Source organism: Lepidochelys kempii, chromosome 6 (genome assembly GCF_965140265.1).
Source record: "Lepidochelys kempii isolate rLepKem1 chromosome 6, rLepKem1.hap2, whole genome shotgun sequence".
Taxonomy (NCBI): domain Eukaryota; kingdom Metazoa; phylum Chordata; order Testudines; family Cheloniidae; genus Lepidochelys; species Lepidochelys kempii.
Window position 1 is genome coordinate 65,506,106 of NC_133261.1, and position 18,696 is coordinate 65,524,801.

The 18,696-nt window shown below is 42.0% G+C and overlaps 1 protein-coding gene across 1 annotated transcript in view; it reads right to left on the bottom strand.

The window, feature by feature from the left end:
• DCAF5 (DDB1 and CUL4 associated factor 5) overlaps window positions 1–18,696 on the bottom strand; it is a 112,110-nt gene that overhangs the window by 43,875 nt on the left and 49,539 nt on the right. The window lies entirely within an intron of this gene.

Here is an 18,696-nt window from a genome sequence, read left to right on the forward strand (position 1 = left end):
CACGTGTCCAAGACAAAAGTGAGTGTTGTGTGTCCCCAGACCCTAAAGATTCTTCTTTATAGGAAAACCAAGATCTTTGTCTCCCACAGGTGCCCAGGATAATAGAAACTTGGTTTGAGGCTTGGGTTCCTTTGTGCTTCCAAATGCATATTCACTCTATGGATGGGGAAAATCGTTTTGTTTGCTCTGTGTCTGGTTTAAAGGGATTTAATGACTCCTACCACAACATCTGAGATGGACCTTTTGGTTCATGGGTTTGGGGGAGTCCCCACCAGATGATCTGTCCACCTTCAGTAGCTAACAGGCATGTGCGTACAGATGTAACATTTTCAGAGGAAGTTGACTCATAGGTTTTAATGCATCATATTTTCAGATATAGTTCTCTTCCCAAGGCTTTTATAAAAGTGAGTCACTCCCCATGGAAGGGAATCTGCATTCCACAAAGGTTTAAGCATGTCTTGTTTCATGACATATACTGTAAAACTGAACAGATGCTTGCTCTTTAGTTAGAGTCAAGAAGAACCTAGTAATGTACTTAAAATGGGCCCAGTTTTTTCCTCTCAGTGGTCAGAGTTGGATTTCCTTGAAGAAACTAGAGGCATTTTTCAAAAGTCCTATTACCTGACATTTTGTTTTCTGTAACCAATTACCTGACATTTTGTTTTCTGTCTTCCTGCCAGGACATGCCTGCATCGGACTCCTTGCTCTCCAACTCCCCACTACAAGGGTGATTTAATTAGATTACACTGCACACTCCCTGTACTATTCCACGAAGCCAAGCAGCAGGTGGTTGGGGAGTAAATTGGGGGTGGGGGGAGGGGGAAGAAGAGGTAAAGGTAGAGATGGTAAAAGGGAGTTGGTGCTTTATAGCAGAGAATGGGGACCATGTTTGATAACTGTATATAGAAAGTTCGATGGGGAAAGGACAGGAGTATACATGGTAAGAAGAGAAATTTAATAGAAGACTCACATAGGGAAGGGTGAAGAAGAGAGTCTGATGGTTAAGGAAGCATCAGAGACGTACATCATAGCAGGTGTAGGTAGTGACATCTAAAATCTTGCATACTTTTTGATTCAATTGTCAACTTTCTAAATAGTGCTCAATATGTGGATGATATAAGCTCCTAAAGATTTTGCATAGCCTTGGCCCAAACTTATTGGGCAACTCCTAACCTACTAGAACCTTCCCAAGACAGTAAAAGGCTACATCGGGGGGAGGGGGGAAAGAGGGGAAAGTACAATAAACCAAGTTTGGAATTTCTGGGTCTAAACTATTTTAAAGTTATGATGTGGCAAAAAGGTAAAAATGTTTGGTTTTTCAAAAACTGTCATAATTGTCACTTTCAGGTTTTGGGGCAGGGATAGTGTCTTTCTCCATCAGTTGTGAAGTACATAGCACATCTTTAGTGCTAATAATCTGACTAATCACCCAAAAAACTTTCCCCAGTTAAAAGTTTCTTCTGGTAGAAAAGCGCGTGTGCGCGCACACAGACACACAAACACACGCTTCAGGTGGTCTAGTTTATAGTGCAAAGCTAGTTACAATCTTAACTACCTGGGGACTAACAGGTCTCCCAATAATCTCACTTTTCAGTATTATGGCTGCCCCCTGAAGAAAGCTCATAAATGCATATTGAAAGTTTCTAATTCAAAATAAAAGAGCTCTTGCTTCTCAGACTTAGATTGTTGGGCTGAACAAAATAGGTACAAGTCTTTTTTTAAAACTTTGATATTGGGAGATTAGAATTTTCCCTTGTACCATCTGAACTTGTACCATAAGGTGCCCCCAATGCCCAGTCCCACAAGGATACATTTGCAATACAAAACAAAATAGTAGCCATCACATACACAACACGTTAACATGTTTTACATATGCAAAAGATAATTAATTGGTAAAATGGACTACCAAATACAGCAAGAGAAGCTGCAGCCATGAATGTATTCAAAGGAGTTGGACAAACATTAAACCCTCTGTGCGCTAGGAGATGGAACATTTGTTTTAAAATAGTTTTCAAAACACAGCTCCCTCCCCCACAAACTTTAAACATTTAGCCAGCAGGAGTAGATCTAGCCAAATCGCAATAGCCACCAGATTTAGAAATAGTAATTCAGTCCTGTAGAAGCAGATGCCAAGTAGGCTTTCTGAATCGAATATTGCATACTGTTTGGTCCTCAAACCTGTATTACATTTGGTTTGGGGGCATATGGGAAAGTGAGGAAAATGCATTTGCAGACTTCAGACAGAACCACATTTTTTGCTATACACAGGGGCTTAAGAGGGGGGAAACGAACATAACAGGGTACAAACCATAGCTAGGTAAGTGAATGGATCTAGAGAAGCTGTGCGGCACTCCTTGCAGCCTCAACTATACATTCAAGCCTACTTCTCACAAATTACATCCATTAGACTGGCAATTCTTTTAAGTGAAATTAACAATGCGGTAGGGATTGCCTCCAACTTCACTGTACCAAGTCAAGCTTTACAACCCACCATCAGCGTGAGCCTACCAAATATCTGCTCACCAAGTGATGCTTAACTATTAAGTAGCTCTCAGAATAGATCTCGGTGGGAATTTGGGTAGCTTTTAATGCCCACCTAATTATCTGCTGAGTCTGGACAAAGGAACTGAGAAATCCACCATCTGAAGTTCATTTCAACTTTGAAAAGTGACTAGAAGAATAGCATCTTCTTACTAAATAGATCAGATTCTTAGCTATTTTATTTAGTGACTAAAAATAAAAGTTGTCACTGTTTTTAATCCTGAAAAGCCGACACAATGAAAAGAGTAATGCACAAGTTAGAATACAATCGCATCTCAACTACGTTGTTCACTAAATTCCAAACACTTACACCTGTGTAAATCCACTGAGACAGCGGGGCACCCTAGAACCTTTACTACAGGTGACAGGGATATCAGAAAAAAAAAAAAAAACACAACTTGCCTCACAAACTCTGGAGTGAGTTTGCAGGACTGGCAGTTGGGGGGGGGGGGGGGGAAATCTGTTTTTACTTGTATACTGTTACATTTGCCCTAGAGTTAGTGAGAGATATCAGTGTTTAAGAGTCACATTTCAGAAAGGAAATCTTAAAGAGGATTTTTTGAGGTTATCATTGCTGCTGTCAGGGGTGGGAGGAAAGAGTATGGCCATTCTGAATTTCCCTCACTTGTTTTTTTATCATGTCACCTTCTCTGTAGCTAGAAGAGAAGACAAAAGTCTCTCCCCAATGAAGAGATGACAATATATGCTCATGGAGCTTTTTATTCTTCCCCTGTGTGAGCCACCAAGTAATAGGAACATAAAACTTCAGTCACTTATACTCAGTGAAGAGGTGTCACTTCCCTAATATGAAACTGAGGTATTCAATCAGTACAGGTTTTGGCTCATTTTAAGACTGCTTTCTCCTCCTCCCTTCCCCCCCCCCCCATCACTTATACTCCCTCACAACTTTTCTTCACAGAGTAGTTCTCAGAGGTGGCATCCTCTTGCAGGAAGTGTTATTAGTATAACCAGGTAGAACCAACAAATATCCCTCAGAGATGAAGGCCATCACCAGTAACAAGATACTTAAAGTCAACTCTCAGAGACCATCATCTGTCATGGTAATACCAAGCACAACCAGAGCAACCACTGATGGAGCATGTCTGAGTGAGCAAGGTAACACTCACTTTCTGCCATAAGTATCACCTTCTTCACTCATTCAGAACTATCCTGGCATTTTGTCCGCTTCCACTGCCAGCTGGGTGAGCCAGATTTGGAATGCTGGCATTGCTGCACAGCTCTGGAAACAACAGTCAACGACAAACATACATTTGAGGTTTTTTTGGTGGTGGTTGTGGGTTTTGTAGAATTAAGAGAAAAATGTTCTGTCTATAGACTAAAACTAAGTCCTAACACATATATACTGGCATTGGGGGCAGGGTGAAGGAGAGAATGACAGAGTTATGTACAATATGGTCATTGCCATAACTGGACGCACTGTGTAAGGGCAGCACTCATGTGTTAACCAAACATGGAGTTCAGATGAACAATATTAGGCTGTCAATCCAAGATCAGCATCATTAGTGCAAATAAATAAATTTTTGCTGGAAGCTGGGCGGGGAAGGGGTGGAAAGAGGGGAGAACCACAACAGCCAGTATTTGCATCAGCTCAAGGCTTCCTTTCCAGGGAAAGGGGTGGGGGAGAAAGAGAACCACTTGTGCCTGAAACAAAAAATTTGCCTTTTAAAAGAAGTGCTGTTTAAATAAACATGCCATTTTTTTTTTTTGAAAGATGGACATTTGGTGGGTCAGCATAAGCTTGCATGAGTTCTTCATAAGTTAGCTTTGCCACACTTAGTAGTCACTGATACACAGAGAATAGCATAGGACCTTGGGGGAAGTTTAAAACAAAAAGTGCACCAGGATAGCATTAGTGGAGCCATTCAATACATTCCTTTTGATAAGCAACAAATGTTACACAACAAAATGGATTACAGTCAATGTCTTTAGGAAATGAGAGTCATTTGTGGGGGAGGAAAGGAAGGAAGGAAGGAAGGGAGAGAAAGTGTTGATAATTCCAAGCAGGGTTGTTTACAATATAATGTAATAAAGAAGATTGACCTTAAAAGGAAAAAAAAAACAAATTGAATGCTCGTAACTAATATGAAAACAAAATGTCTAATACACATGATCACATGCCATCAGGTTTATCAGCATCTCTGTAACCACTAAACTGAGGTACTTCTAACAGTGCAAAAAAAGAAAAGGAGTACTTGTGGCACCTTAGAGACTAACCAATTTATAAACCAGTGCAAAAAAAGAATTTGTAATGGGATAAAACCTGGCAAAAAGAATCTAAGCCTGGGAAAACAGAGAAGAAGTTTTTAACAGATCAGCTAAGCTTTGAAAGAAGGTTGTTTTCAATACACAAAACAGGAAGTTCTTATTTATTATGGATCACACCCTACAGGGACTGAAAATATTGATGGTATAGAAGAAAACAAGACAACAGTCTTAGCTTTTGAGACCAGTGGACTTCGCTACTTTATTTACAAAGCCAAAACAAACCTGCTATATATCTAACCTGCTTTGAAAACATAAGCATGGCCATACTGAGTCAGAAGACCAGTGGTTCATCTAGCCCAGTACTCAGTGGCCGGTACCAGATGCTTCAGAGGGCATAACTAAGGGCAATTATCGAGTGATCTATATACTCTGTTGTACAGTCCCAGTTTCTGGCAGCCAAAGGTTTAGGGACACCGAGAGCATGGGGTTGCGTCCCTGACCATCTTGGCTAATAGCCACTGATGGACCTATCTTTAATTAACTTATCTAGTTTTTTTTTTTTTTTTTTTAAAAACAGTTATACTTTTGGCCTTCGCAACATGCCCTTGTAACAAGTGTCACAGGATGACTGAGTAGTGTGAAGAAGTACATCCTTATGTTTGTTTTAAACCTGCTATTAATTTCATTGGGTGACCCCTGGTTCTTGTGTTATATGAAGGCGTAAACACTTTCTTATTTACTTACTCCACATCATTCATGATTTCACAAATCTAGCCTCCCCACCATAGTTATCTCTTTTCTAAAAGTCCCAGTGTTTTAAATCTCTGCTCATATGGAAGCTGATCCTGTCCCCTAATTTTTTTTTTTTGCCTTTCTCTGTAAATGTTTCCTAATTCTAATATATTTTTTTGAGATGGGGCGACCAGACCCGCATGCAATATTCCAGGTGAGGGTGTACAATAGATTTAGATAGTAGCATTATGATATTTTCCCCTCTTATTATCAATCCCTTTTTTTCATGGTGCTAACAGTTTGCTTTTTTGACTGCTGTTGCACATTGAGCAGATGTTTTCAGAGAATTATCCATAATGACGCCAAGATCTCTTTCCTGAGTGGTAACAGCTAATTTAGGCCCCATCATTTTGAATATATAATTGAGATGACTTTTCCCCAATGTGTATTACTTTGCATTTTTCAGCACTGAATTTCATCTGCTATTTGGGTGCCCAGTCACCCAGTTTTGTGAGATCCCTTTGTAACTCTTCACAATCAACTTTGAACTTAACTATCTTGAGTAGTTTTGTTTGCAGCTGCGAACTTTACCACCTCACTCTTTACCCCTTTTTCCAGATCATGTATGAATAGGTGGAACAGCACTGGTCCCAGTACAGAGCTTTGGGGGACCCCGCTATTTACCTCTCTCCATTCTGAGAGCTGACCATTTATTCCTACCTTTTGTTACCTTTGTTACCAGTTATTGATACATGAGAGGACCTTCCCTCTTATCCCATGACTGCTTACTTGACTTAAGAGCCTCTGGTGAGGGACCTTGTCAAATGCTTTCTGAAAGTCCAAGAAAGCTATATCCACTGGATCACATTTGTCCATGTTTGTTGACAGCCTCAAAGAATTCTAGTAGATTGGTGAGGCATAATTTTCCTTTATAAAAGCCATGTTGGCTCTTCTTCAACATATGTTCATCAGTGTCTGATCATTGCAACTATAGTAAAAAATGGAATTAATTTGCCTGATGATCAAGTTAGGCTTAAACAGCCTGTAATTGCCAGGATTGCCCCTGGAGCCTTTTTTTTAAAAATAGGCATTACATTAGCTGTCCTCCAGTTATCTGGTACAGGGACTGATTTAAGCAATAGGTTACAGACTACAATTAGTAGTTCTGCAATTTCATATCAGAGCTCCTTCAGCAGTCTTGGGTGAATACCATCTGGTCCTGGTGAATTATTACTGTTTAGTTTAATCAATTTTTTCCAAATCCTCCTGTACTGACACCTCAATCCGGGATAGTTCCTCAGATTTGCTACCTAAAAAGAACGTCTCAGCTGTGGAAATCTCTCACTCACATCCTCTGCAGTGAACAGCAATGCAAAGAATTCATTTATCTTCTCTGTAAAGGGCCTTATCTTCCTTGAGTGCTCCTTAAGTACTTCAAACCTCCAGGGACCCCACTGATTGGCAGGCTTCCTGCTTATGATGTACTTAGTTTTTGAGTCTTTTGCTAGTTGCTCTTCAAATTCTTTTTTGGCCTGCCTAATTATACCTGTACACTTAACTTGGCAGAGTTTATGCTACTTTCTATTTTCCTCAGTAGGATCTGACTTCCTATTTTTAATGGATGTCTTTGTCTAACTGCCTCTTACTCTGTTTAGCCATGGTAGCATTTTTCGGACTTTTTAAAATTTGGGGTATACATTTAGTTTGAGCCTCTACTACAGTGTTTTTAAGCAATTTCTATGCAGCTTGCAAGTGTTTCACTCGTGACTGTTCCTTTTAAATTTCTGTTTAATGAACTTCCTCATTTTTGTGTAGTTCCCCTTTTTGAAGTTAAGCTACTGAGGTTGGTTACAGAGTAACAGCCATGTTAGTCTGTATTCGCAAAAAGAAAAGGAGTACTTGTGGCACCTTAGAGACTAACACATTTATTTGAGCATGAGCTTTCGTAAGCTACAGCTCACTTCATCGGATGCAATGTAGCTCACGAAAGCTTATGCTCAAATAAATTGGTTAGTCTCTAAGGTGCCACAAGTACTCCTTTTCTTTTTGAGGTTGGTTACTTTGGTATTCCCCCCCCCTACTGAGTTCTGAGGTCTGTTAATGCCCGTGAAACATAAAAAAGGGAGGTGAAAATAGCCCAGCAGCGCATACAGTAAAATTAATCTACACATACAAGATGTTCCTAAGAATTCTAATATAATTTAATAGTATGAGGACAACGTTCGGAAGGCCCTGTTGTATTTCTAATCATAGAAATACTTTGTACGGGTAATTCCTGTAGGATGATACTACCCAGAATCCTTCACAGGAAATTGGGAGTCTTTGTTTGGAGAGTGAAAAAACAAGTTTGGGCAAAATTAAGCTTCCAGGTCTGTCTTCCCGTATAAAAATTAACCCCACATAAGCACAATATACTACATCCTCCCAGACTGGATAAAGCGTGGAGAAATTTAGGAAAAAAAAAAGGAGTACTTGTAGCACCTTAGAGACTAACCAATTTATTTGAGCATGAGCTTTCGTGAGCTACAGCTCACTTCATCGGATGCATACCGTGGAAACTGCAGCAGATATTATATACATACAGAGATCATGAAACAATACCTCCTCCCACCCCACTGTCCTGCTGGTAATAGCTCATCTAAAGTGATCATCAAGTTGGGCCATTTCCAGCACAAATCCAGGTGCTGGAAATGGCCCAACTTGATGATCACTTTAGATAAGCTATTACCAGCAGGACAGTGGGGTGGGAGGAGGTATTGTTTCATGATCTCTGTGTGTGTATATAATGTCTGCTGCAGTTTCCACGGTATGCATCCGATGAAGTGAGCTGTAGCTCACGAAAGCTCATGCTCAAATAAATTGGTTAGTCTCTAAGGTGCTACAAGTACTCCTTTTCTTTTTGCGAATACAGACTAACACGGCTGTTACTCTGAGAAATTTAGGGTAAACAGTACTGCCAATCTCAAACATTTAAAAAAAACAAAAAACAAAACATGTGCCCCCCTCACCCGACCAAAAACAAAATATGTTTAAAAATCATGAGGTTAAATTTTATATTTATAAAATCTGAGGGAGTCGGGGGGGGAGGAGGGTTTGCTTTCTGGTTCTTCTAGTGTTCATTTAAGTCTCATTTTCAAGTTTTTCCTCCCCAACCAGGAAGGCTAAAAAACTTTCATTAAAACAAAACAAAAATAATTGACTTCAGGAGCTGGGACTTTAAAATAAATATCACAAGACTTATGACAAACTTGTAAGAGTTGGTAAAACTGGATAAATATCAGGAAGCATTTCCCTGGGTTAGGGCCAGGGCCGCCCCTAGCCATTTCGATGCCTTACACAGCCCCCTGCCTGTGGGGGTGGGGGGCGAGGCCAGCCTCCATGGGGGGGGGGGGAGCAAGAGCAGGCTTGGGGGGCAGTTTCCTCCCTGTCCCCCCAGCATGAGCTGGCAGAGTGGAGCTGGCTGGGGCTGGGTTGCTCCACTTCCTGCCACCTGGTGAGTGCAGGGCAGGGCCAACCCCTGCTGCAGTCCTCAGGGGAATGGGAGTGGGGGCGGGGGCAGGGCTGGGGCGGAGAAGGGGCGGAGGCCATGGGGAAGAGGTGGATCAGGGGCTGGAGCAGCACACAGTTGCGTGGGGCACCAGGAAATTTGGTGCCCCAAAAATTTCCTGATGCCCTATGCAGCTGCGTATTTTGCATATGGATAGGGATGGCCCTGGTTAGATCTGCCCCATCTAATTTGGCCATTGAACGCTGCCTTTGCCCTGCCAATGAATTCAGCCTTTCTAGACAGTTCACTTCTTTCACATATATCTTTGTGCCTTCTTCCATTTTGTCCTTTATTCATAGACAAAGCTACAGACTTTTGGGCTTGGGGGGAGGAAGGGTGAAAAGGAAAGCATTAAAAAAAAAAAATTATTATTCTTCAAACTCCTCCTTCAGACTCACCTCCACCATTATGCCTACAGAACACAGCCAGATGACAACAACTAGGCAGCTGAGTCAAGACTACTGCTGATTTTGCAAAATCATGCTTATTTTACTGTTAACTAATGCTCCTTCCATCCCCTCTCCATTTGCTTGTTTCATCCACCTGTTGAGTCTTCTCATAAACTTGTCCCAGAGAGCTCAACCTCTGAATCATCTTCATGACATATCTGTATAGCACCTAGCAGAATGGAGCCCTGATCCCTGCTTAGGTCCTCTAAGAGCCGCTGTAAATCTAAATAATAAGCGAGATCTACCAGACTGTAAAATGGTTTTTCAACAGAAACAGAAGACCCTTTGTTTGACTTAAAAAGCCAAGTGGAGAATTTAAAAAACAATCCTGCTATGACCACAGGGAATGGTCTGAATCACCTAATAGACCTCTTCCATCTCTAAATTCTCTGATTTAGGATTTTATTATTTAAATTGGTCAAAAGTAGCAGTTGTATGGTAAGGTGATGGTGTATGAAGGGAATATAAGTAAGTAGGATTCAAAGCAAAAAAACAAACAAACAAACAGCAGATTCCACCAGATAACCAGACTGATGAGAGACCAGATATGCCATAGGAAGGTGACCTTCAGACAAAAACAAAGGCACAAATTATTGTTTCTGAAATGAAGCTGATTTAACATCAGTAAAAATAAAGGTACACAGCTGCCAGGGAAGGCAATATGTTTGTCTGGAAAGGTAATTCATTATGAATTAAAAACTGCTGCACTTGAAGTGAATCTGTTACTCTGAAACCTGCTAAAGTAAAGTAATAGTAACAGCCGTGTTAGTCTGTATTCACAAAAAGAAAAGGAGTACCTGTGGCACCTTAGAGACTAACCAATTTATTTGAGCATAAGCTTTCGTGAGCTACAGCTCACTTCATCGGATGCATACTGTGGAAAGTGTAGAAGATATTTTTATACACACAAAGCATAAAAAATACCTCCCCCCACCCCACTCTCCTGCTGGTAATAGCTTATCTAAAGTGATCACTCTCCTTACAATGTGTATGATAACAAGTTGGGCCATTTCCAGCACAAATCCAGGGTTTAACAAGAACGTCTGGGGTGGGGGGGGGGTAGGAAAAAACAAAGGGAAATAGGTTACCTTGCATAATGACTTAGCCACTCCCAGTCTCTATTCAAGCCTAAATTAATAGTATCCAATTTGCAAATGAATTCCAATTCAACAGTCTCTCCCTGAAGTCTGGATTTGAAGTTTTTTTGTTATAATATCGCAACTTTCATGTCTGTAATCGCGTGACCAGAGAGATTGAAGTGTTCTCCGACTAGTTTACGACTGTTATAATTCTTGACATCTGATTTGTGTCCATTTATTCTTTTACGTAGAGACTGTCCAGTTTGACCAATGTACATGGCAGAGGGGCATTGCTGGCACATGATGGCATATATCACATTGGTGGATGTGCAGGTGAACGAGCCTCTGATAGTGTGGCTGATGTTATTAGGCCCTGTGATGGTGTCCCCTGAATAGATATGTGGGCACAGTTGGCAACGGGCTTTGTCACAAGGATAGGTTCCTGGGTTAGTGGTTCTGTTGTGTGGTATGTGGTTGCTGGTGAGTATTTGCTTCAGGTTGGGGGGGCTGTCTGTAGGCAAGGACTGGCCTGTCTCCCAAGGTTTGTGAGTGTGTTGGGTCATCCTTCAGGATAGGTTGTAGATCCTTAATAAAGCATTGGAGGGGTTTTAGTTGGGGGCTGAAGGTGACTGCTAGTGGCGTTCTGTTATTTTCTTTGTTAGGCCTGTCCTGTAGTAGGTGACTTCTAGGAACTCTTCTGGCTCTGTCAATTGGTTTCTTCACTTCCGCAGGTGTGTATTGTAGTTGTAAGAATGCTTGATAGAGATCTTGTAGGTGTTTGTCTCTGTCTGAGGGGTTGGAGCAAATGCGGTTGTATCGTAGAGCTTGGCTATAGACAATGGAACGTGTGGCGTGGTCAGGGTGAAAGCTGGAGGCATGTAGGTAGGAATAGCGGTTGGTAGGTTTCCAGTATAGGGTGGTGGTTATGTGACCATCGTTTATTAGTACTGTAGTGTCCAGGAAGTGGATCTCTTGTGTGGACTGGATCAGGCTGAGGTTGATGGTGGGATGGAAATTGTTGAAATCATGGTGGAATTCCTCAAGGGCTTCTTTTCCATGGGTCCAGATGATGAAGATGTCATCAATATAGCGCGAGTAGGGGCATTAGGGGACGAGAGCTGAGGAAGCGTTGTTCTAATTCAGCCATAAAAATGTTGGCATACTGTGGGGCCATGCGGGTACCCATAGCAGTGCCGCTGATTTGAAGGTATACATTGTCCCCAATGTAAAATAGTTATGGGTGAGGACAAAGTCACAAAGTTCAGCCACCAGGTTTGCCGTGACATTATCGGGGATAGTGTTCCTGATGGCTTGTAGTCCATCTTTGTGTGGAATGTTGGTGTAGAGGGCTTCTACATCCATAGTGGCCAGGATGGTGTTATCAGGAAGATCACCGATGGATTGTAGTTTCCTCAGGAAGTCAGTGGTGTCTCGAAGGTAGCTGGGAGTGCTGGTAGCGTAGGGCCTGAGGAGGGAGTCTACAAGCAGTTGTGCCAGAGTCAGACTGCAAGACTATCATGATGTTCGACACTAGTACACACACACCAGGACTGACACTGCTAAGTAAATGAAAGAAAGTGCAGCCACACACCTCTTTGGCATCAAAAGTAATCACAACTTTCTTAAGTAACAGGTGATTGATTACGGGGGTTTTGCTGTTATATTAGTCCTTCCATTAGAGAGGATCAAAACAGAGATTTACAACCAGCCAGTTAAGCATCACATGCTTCCCTATAAATGGGTAAACTGAGGTAGAGAGATTTGCCCAGCTGACAACATGACAGAGTTGAAAACAGAAGTCAGGGTTTCTGACTCCCAGTCTGTTATGGGAAGTTACTTTTATTCTCCCGGGGGGGGGGGGGGGGGGAAACAAAAAACAAAAAATCTCTCTAATATCCTTTCATGCTCCCATTTATTGACTGTTCCATAAAGGATTTAGTGATGTAGTTTTCATGAAAGCTGCTATATAAAATGAAACTGAGTAGTACTGAACCAAGGCAGGAAAATATGTATGCTGGAAAGGTCATACCTTTCACAAAGGCCTTGCACCTATTCACTGCCAACGCTATTCTGGAATCAAAGCAGCAGTTAATATATAACTGCTGGAAGTGTTACAGGTACCCTTTCACAAAAGATATTCCTAGCACAGGTCACTACCATTGGTGTGGGACTGATTGGCACTAGTAAGAGAAATAAAAGGAGAAGAGCCAATTACTATGTGGTCACAGAGTGCATCCCTTTTCTTATGAGCATGCGCTTTGCTTCCCTTCCCAAACACACCTTACTCAGGTAATCCTTACTCAGCCCATCCCTCTGCCACTTTCCTCAAGCACATGAGAAATGAATGTACACAAGAGAAACATGTAATCAAAGCAGTAGATCACTCCACTCCTTTTACACCACCGCCTACATGTGACACAGAGGCCCACTGGGTACCAGCTGCAAAGGGTTTACTGTTCTGTAATAGCAGTTCCTAACAGACCTGAAACTCACAACGCACAGCACACCACTTCCAAGGTATTTATCCATAAAGAATATCATGTGAGGTTTACGCTAAAAGCTGGTGTCACGCTGATAATGACTATGATTGTAACATGTATGTATTCCTACTAGATACTGGAAATGTGTTCTTATAGTTTGCATCAAAGTGTTAATTCCAGGCAAAAGTGAAAAACTGGTTTCTTTCCAGACCAGATCCGTTTACCCATCTATCTGTTGAAATGTAAATTGAGTGTTGTCTCATTCACAGTCACCTTCATGCAGATGAAGGATTGGGCAATTTATCAGGAAGAGCTGAACGGCAGGGGGGAAAAAAAAGTCTTATCTGGGGGTGCACTTCAAAAGGTTTACTGGACTAGCTGAGGGACAAGGAAAGCACCCCATTATCTTGCATCTATGAAGTAAACGAACACTGTTTACACTCATGAAAACAGGATCAAAACCAGCCTCAGCTGGAAATGTTGCAAAAAAGCATTGGGGGAGATAAGCCCACTCTAGACAAGAAGTTAGCTTGTTACATTTAGACTAGTCTCTAGCAATTGTGTATTTTGTTTTATATGTAACCCTTCTACTTCCATTATCCTTAACTTACTCTCTCTCGACTCTTGATAAGAAACTTATTCTTGTTTTCACTATAGATATATCTCAGTGCTGTGGTATTGTACAAGGTATTGATCCTGAGTTGAATCATACAAACTGGGGTGTACTGTTCTCTTAGGGACAGCATATCTGGCATTACTAAGAGCATTCGATGGATAAGCAACTGAACACTGCAGGGGAATGCTTCAAAGGGCCTCAGGGACCAGACAGCATCTACTGTTAATCTGCAAGGCAAAGTAATGGCTGGCATAGCCCAGACAAGATTGTTTGGGTGCCTAACAGGCTGGAGGAATCAGGGAGCTGACACAGTTAAGCACACACACAAGTCTCCCTCTCGCTGGGGGCACAGGGGTAACAAGGTGACTCTCAGTCTTGGGCACCTTGAGAACTGTCAAAACACGCAAACTAAAAACAAACAAGTTCATTAACAATTCACCCTGAGTTTCAAAGACAAGACAAAGGAAAATAAACCCCTTATAAATGGACAAGTCATTTGACCTTTGAGACAAGGCTGAGACACAAAGGTGCCATTTCACAGCTATCACAAAGCAATGCCTTGTCTAAGGAAGAAGTATATCTAGAAAGTGCACTACATCCATCTTAGGACACACCCCTATGCCAGTGAATAGCTCTATTGTCCCCCCTTCCCTCTTGCTTGGCTCCTGGCCTGTGTTTTTATGAGTGATTTAGTCTTTGTTCTGCAGGTGTTAAATACTCTAATTACACACAGACATGGAGGTCATACTTTTACCTATAAAAATGTTTTTTTTTTTAAATTGTACCTTGTTTAATTATGCTTCTAATAGCCAGCCAAAAAGAAATTGCCTTCCTAGTTGCAATTGAGAGATCACAGATTGCTTGCTTGCATCAATAACTTTGGTGAACACAATCAGTAACTTCCTTTTAGAGCTCCTTCTCCCTAAAAGGCTAGCAGCTCCCTTGCAAGGGGACCCACAAACAACCCCTTGTGAATAAAGTCCATTTAACATGTGTATAGCTTCTCTTCTCTCAGACAGAAGAGTTTGTTTTTCCAGACTAGTTGGGCATTATGTTCTATATATGTATACCTGGATCCCCTAATTTATCTAAGTATTAGAAATATTCATTTTGATACACTTACCTCTCTCACATGGACACTGAGCAAGTCTTAATATTTGTAAAAAGCTTTGAGATCCTTAGATAATAGTGACAGGTTTTGTTACTAATAAGAAGCCATTCAACTCAAAAAACTGTCAGACTCCTCCAAAGTTTCACTTTGGAGATGGGCCACTACCCCATTCCACTCCCTTGCCACCCTCTCCTCTCTGCAAAAAAGGAAAAACAAAATTAGTGTAGAAGATTCAAATTAAAAAGCAGCCTTGCCTCTTCTCCCTGGCACTCCTACATAGAAGAATATGAAGAACCGGTTCAGAGTAAGGTCCAACCACAATTTCTGAATGTGTGTTGAAAATTGTTTGGTCCTGTCTATATTTTAGATTAGTTTTCAGTACCCCCCTGCAACCATTGATGACACCAGTTATCAGCAACTGGTAAGATTTTTTTTTAAGTGTCCACAAGTGGTCTCCTAGTTCAGAGCCCATATAAATGTGAAGGAATGGAGGTGGGGGAAGTGACAGAACTACAAACATATAGTGCCATTCTCTTTTTGGGCAACTAAAACAGTTTACCACAGTAACACTTCAGCAGTACCAGCCAGTGTCTATTTCTTCTCAGCTCTGGACCCTCTGACCTGCAGCAGAGCTCAAGCGGCTACAAATCTCAGTCTTGGGTTCAAAAGACTATGGTCTGGAGCAAGCCAGACTCTACTGGGAGTTTGAGAACACACACTTCAGTGGGAAAGGGGTGCAGCAGCACAGAGCTCAAACACAGAAGCTTGTTACTAATGGACACAGACTGCATAGTTAACTCAAGTGATCGGTACCCAAGTTAGCCTAGCCCAGGTGTGAGCAGCAACACGGTAAAGCCACACTCAAGTTACTGTGCCCATACGTTGTTGCCATACTCACTCATGTGAGCCATTAGGACTTCTGTGATCAAATCCCATGTTTCTCAGTACTGCAGTAAGCAGAGATTAGCACTTCAGTGGTTTAGCCTGCAGTCAGACTGCAAAGTGGGCCAGTTACCAGCCTGAGCATGAGCAGCACTCCGGCTTTAGCCTATAACCCAGGACAGACCAGCTAGTTCAGGTGTAAAGCACCATCATACTCTGATGAGAGGTTTTTTTGCACATAGACAAAAGCCAGGTCAGAGGCAACATCTGAGTAAGATCCCGAGTCTATTGCAAAGTTAAGACAAGCTCTAAAAAGGCATGGAGGGTGAAGAGAGACGGCAGTACCAACCTCAAAAAGCGTGATGTACCTACCAGGTTGTAGAGTAACAGCCGTGTTAGTCTGTATTCGCAAAAAGAAAAGGAGTACTTGTGGCACCTTAGAGACTAACCAATTTATTTGAGCATGAGCTTTCGTGAGCTACAGCTCACTTCATCGGATGCATGCCGTGGAAACTGCAGCAGACTTTATTTATACACAGAGAATATGAAAGAGTTCCCAGAAGTTACCTACTACAGGACAGGCCTAACAAAGAAAATAACAGAACACCACTAGCCGTCACCTTCAGCCCCCAACTAAAACCCCTCCAACACATTATTAAGGATCTACAACCTATCCTGAAGGATGACCCAACACTCTCACAAATCTTGGGAGACAGGCCAGTCCTTGCCTACAGACAGCCCCGCAACCTGAAGCAAATACTCACCAACAACCACATACCACACAACAGAACCACTAACCCAGGAACTTATCCTTGCAACAAAGCCCGTTGCCAATTGTGCCCACATATCTATTCAGGGGACACCATCACAGGGCCTAATAACATCAGCCACACTATCAGAGGCTCGTATACCTGCACATCCACCAATGTGATATATGCCATCATGTGCCAGCAATGCCCCTCTGCCATGTACATTGGTCAAACTGGACAGTCTCTACGTAAAAGAATAAATGGACACAAATCAGATGTCAAGAATGATAACATTCATAAACCAGTCGGAGAACACTTCAATCTCTCTGGTCACGCAATCACAGACATGAAGGTTGCTATCTTAAAACAAAAAAACTTCAAATCCAGACTCCAGCGAGAAACTGCTGAATTGGAATTCATTTGCAAATTGGATACTATTAATTTAGGCTTAAATAGAGACTGGGAGTGGCTAAGTCATTATGCAAGGTAGCCTATTTCCTCTTGTTTTTTCCTACCCCCCAGATGTTCTGGTTTAACTTGGATTTAAACTTTGAGAGTGGTCAGTTTGGATGAGCTATTACCAGCAGGAGAGTGAGTTTGTGTGTGTATGGGGGTGGGGGGGATGTGAGAAAACCTGGATTTGTGCTGGAAATGGCCCACCTTAATTATGCACATTGTAGGGAGAATGGTCACTTTGGATGAGCTATTACCAGCAGGAGAGTGAGTTTGTGTGTGTGGTTTTTGGGAGGGGGGTGAGGGGGTGAGAGAACCTGGATTTGTGCAGGAAATGGCCCAACTTTATTATCATGCACATTGTGTAAAGAGTTGTCACTTTGGATGGGCTATCACCAGCAGGAGAGTGAATTTGTGTGGGGGGGTGGAGGGTGAGAAAACCTGGATTTGTGCTGGAAATGGCCCACCTGATGATCACTTTAGATAAGCTATTACCAGCAGGACAGTGGGGTGGGAGGAGGTATTTTTTCATATTCTCTGTGTATAAATAAAGTCTGCTGCAGTTTCCACGGCATGCATCCGATGAAGTGAGCTGTAGCTCACGAAAGCTAATGCTCAAATAAATTGGTTAGTCTCTAAGGTGCCACAAGTACTCCTTTTCTTTCTACCAGGTTGTATCCAGCAGAGACTCTTTGGGTATGTTTACACTGCAGTTATAAGGTGCAATTCCCATCGTGGGTAGACAGATTGGCTCTACCTCAGCTTGAGCTAGCACACTAAAAACAGCAACATGGATGTTACAGCACAGGCTAGCCACTCAAGCTCAGACCATGGGTCTGGTGGGCTTGGACTCACTCAAGCAGCTAGCTAACCCAAGTTGTCACCAGTGTTGCAACATCCACACTACTAAGTGAGGGAGACACAGGCTGTCTACCCGGGCTGGGAATCACACTTCCCAGGTGCAGCACACAGACACACCTAGTGATAAGCATCTTTAGAAATATCTTAGGTAAGTGTGTATGGGTATCTACACCAGCAAATTAGAAAAGTGTTCATCTCAGAAGTACAAATATTTGGCAGCAAATACACTAGCAGTTTGCTGTGCAAATTTTACAGATTTAAAGCAGCACCCCTGCTTTTAAACCACTGGAGCAATGCATTTTTCCAAAAGCTACCACCAAAGATTAGATGTGCATGTAAAACTTTAGGAAAGAGAAATGCTCGGCCCTGAAGAAAACAGGACTCACAGGTCAAGTGGTGGATAAAGTCTGAATGAAATCACAATATCTTCAACAACTGATCCATTTCCAAAACAGTAATTATGCTGAAGGCTTTAACACCCTCAAACATAGAACTACCACCATACAAAAATCCTTATCCTACAAAATCTGGCATAGTACCAAAGATCTCCACAAATTCAATAGGGTTGCACTATCAGTTTCAGTGGTTTGCTGCATTACTTTTCACAGTGGTAAAAAGTGGTCTTCAGACACAATTGGAAATAAACGCGCAAACCTCAATTTAGCATCTAGGCATGTAGGACACTTGTACTGAATTATGCATTGCCAGGAGGAGCCCAGGTGTGGAACAATAGCCAGTAGTGCAGGTTAAGCGTGAGGTGTATCAGTTGAGCTGCATGGCAGCACAGAACTAGAGTAAGAGGATGCTATAACTTAGGTCTGAGATGCATTTGTAGAACTGTGGGAGAGGACTGCAAGTCAGATTTGAGGTGCTTTGGTAGAGCTGTGGTGGCGAGAGTTTACACTGCATTTATTTGTCCTGCCTCTACTAGCTAAGACCAGTAATTTCAACAGGTACAAAATTAGTCAAA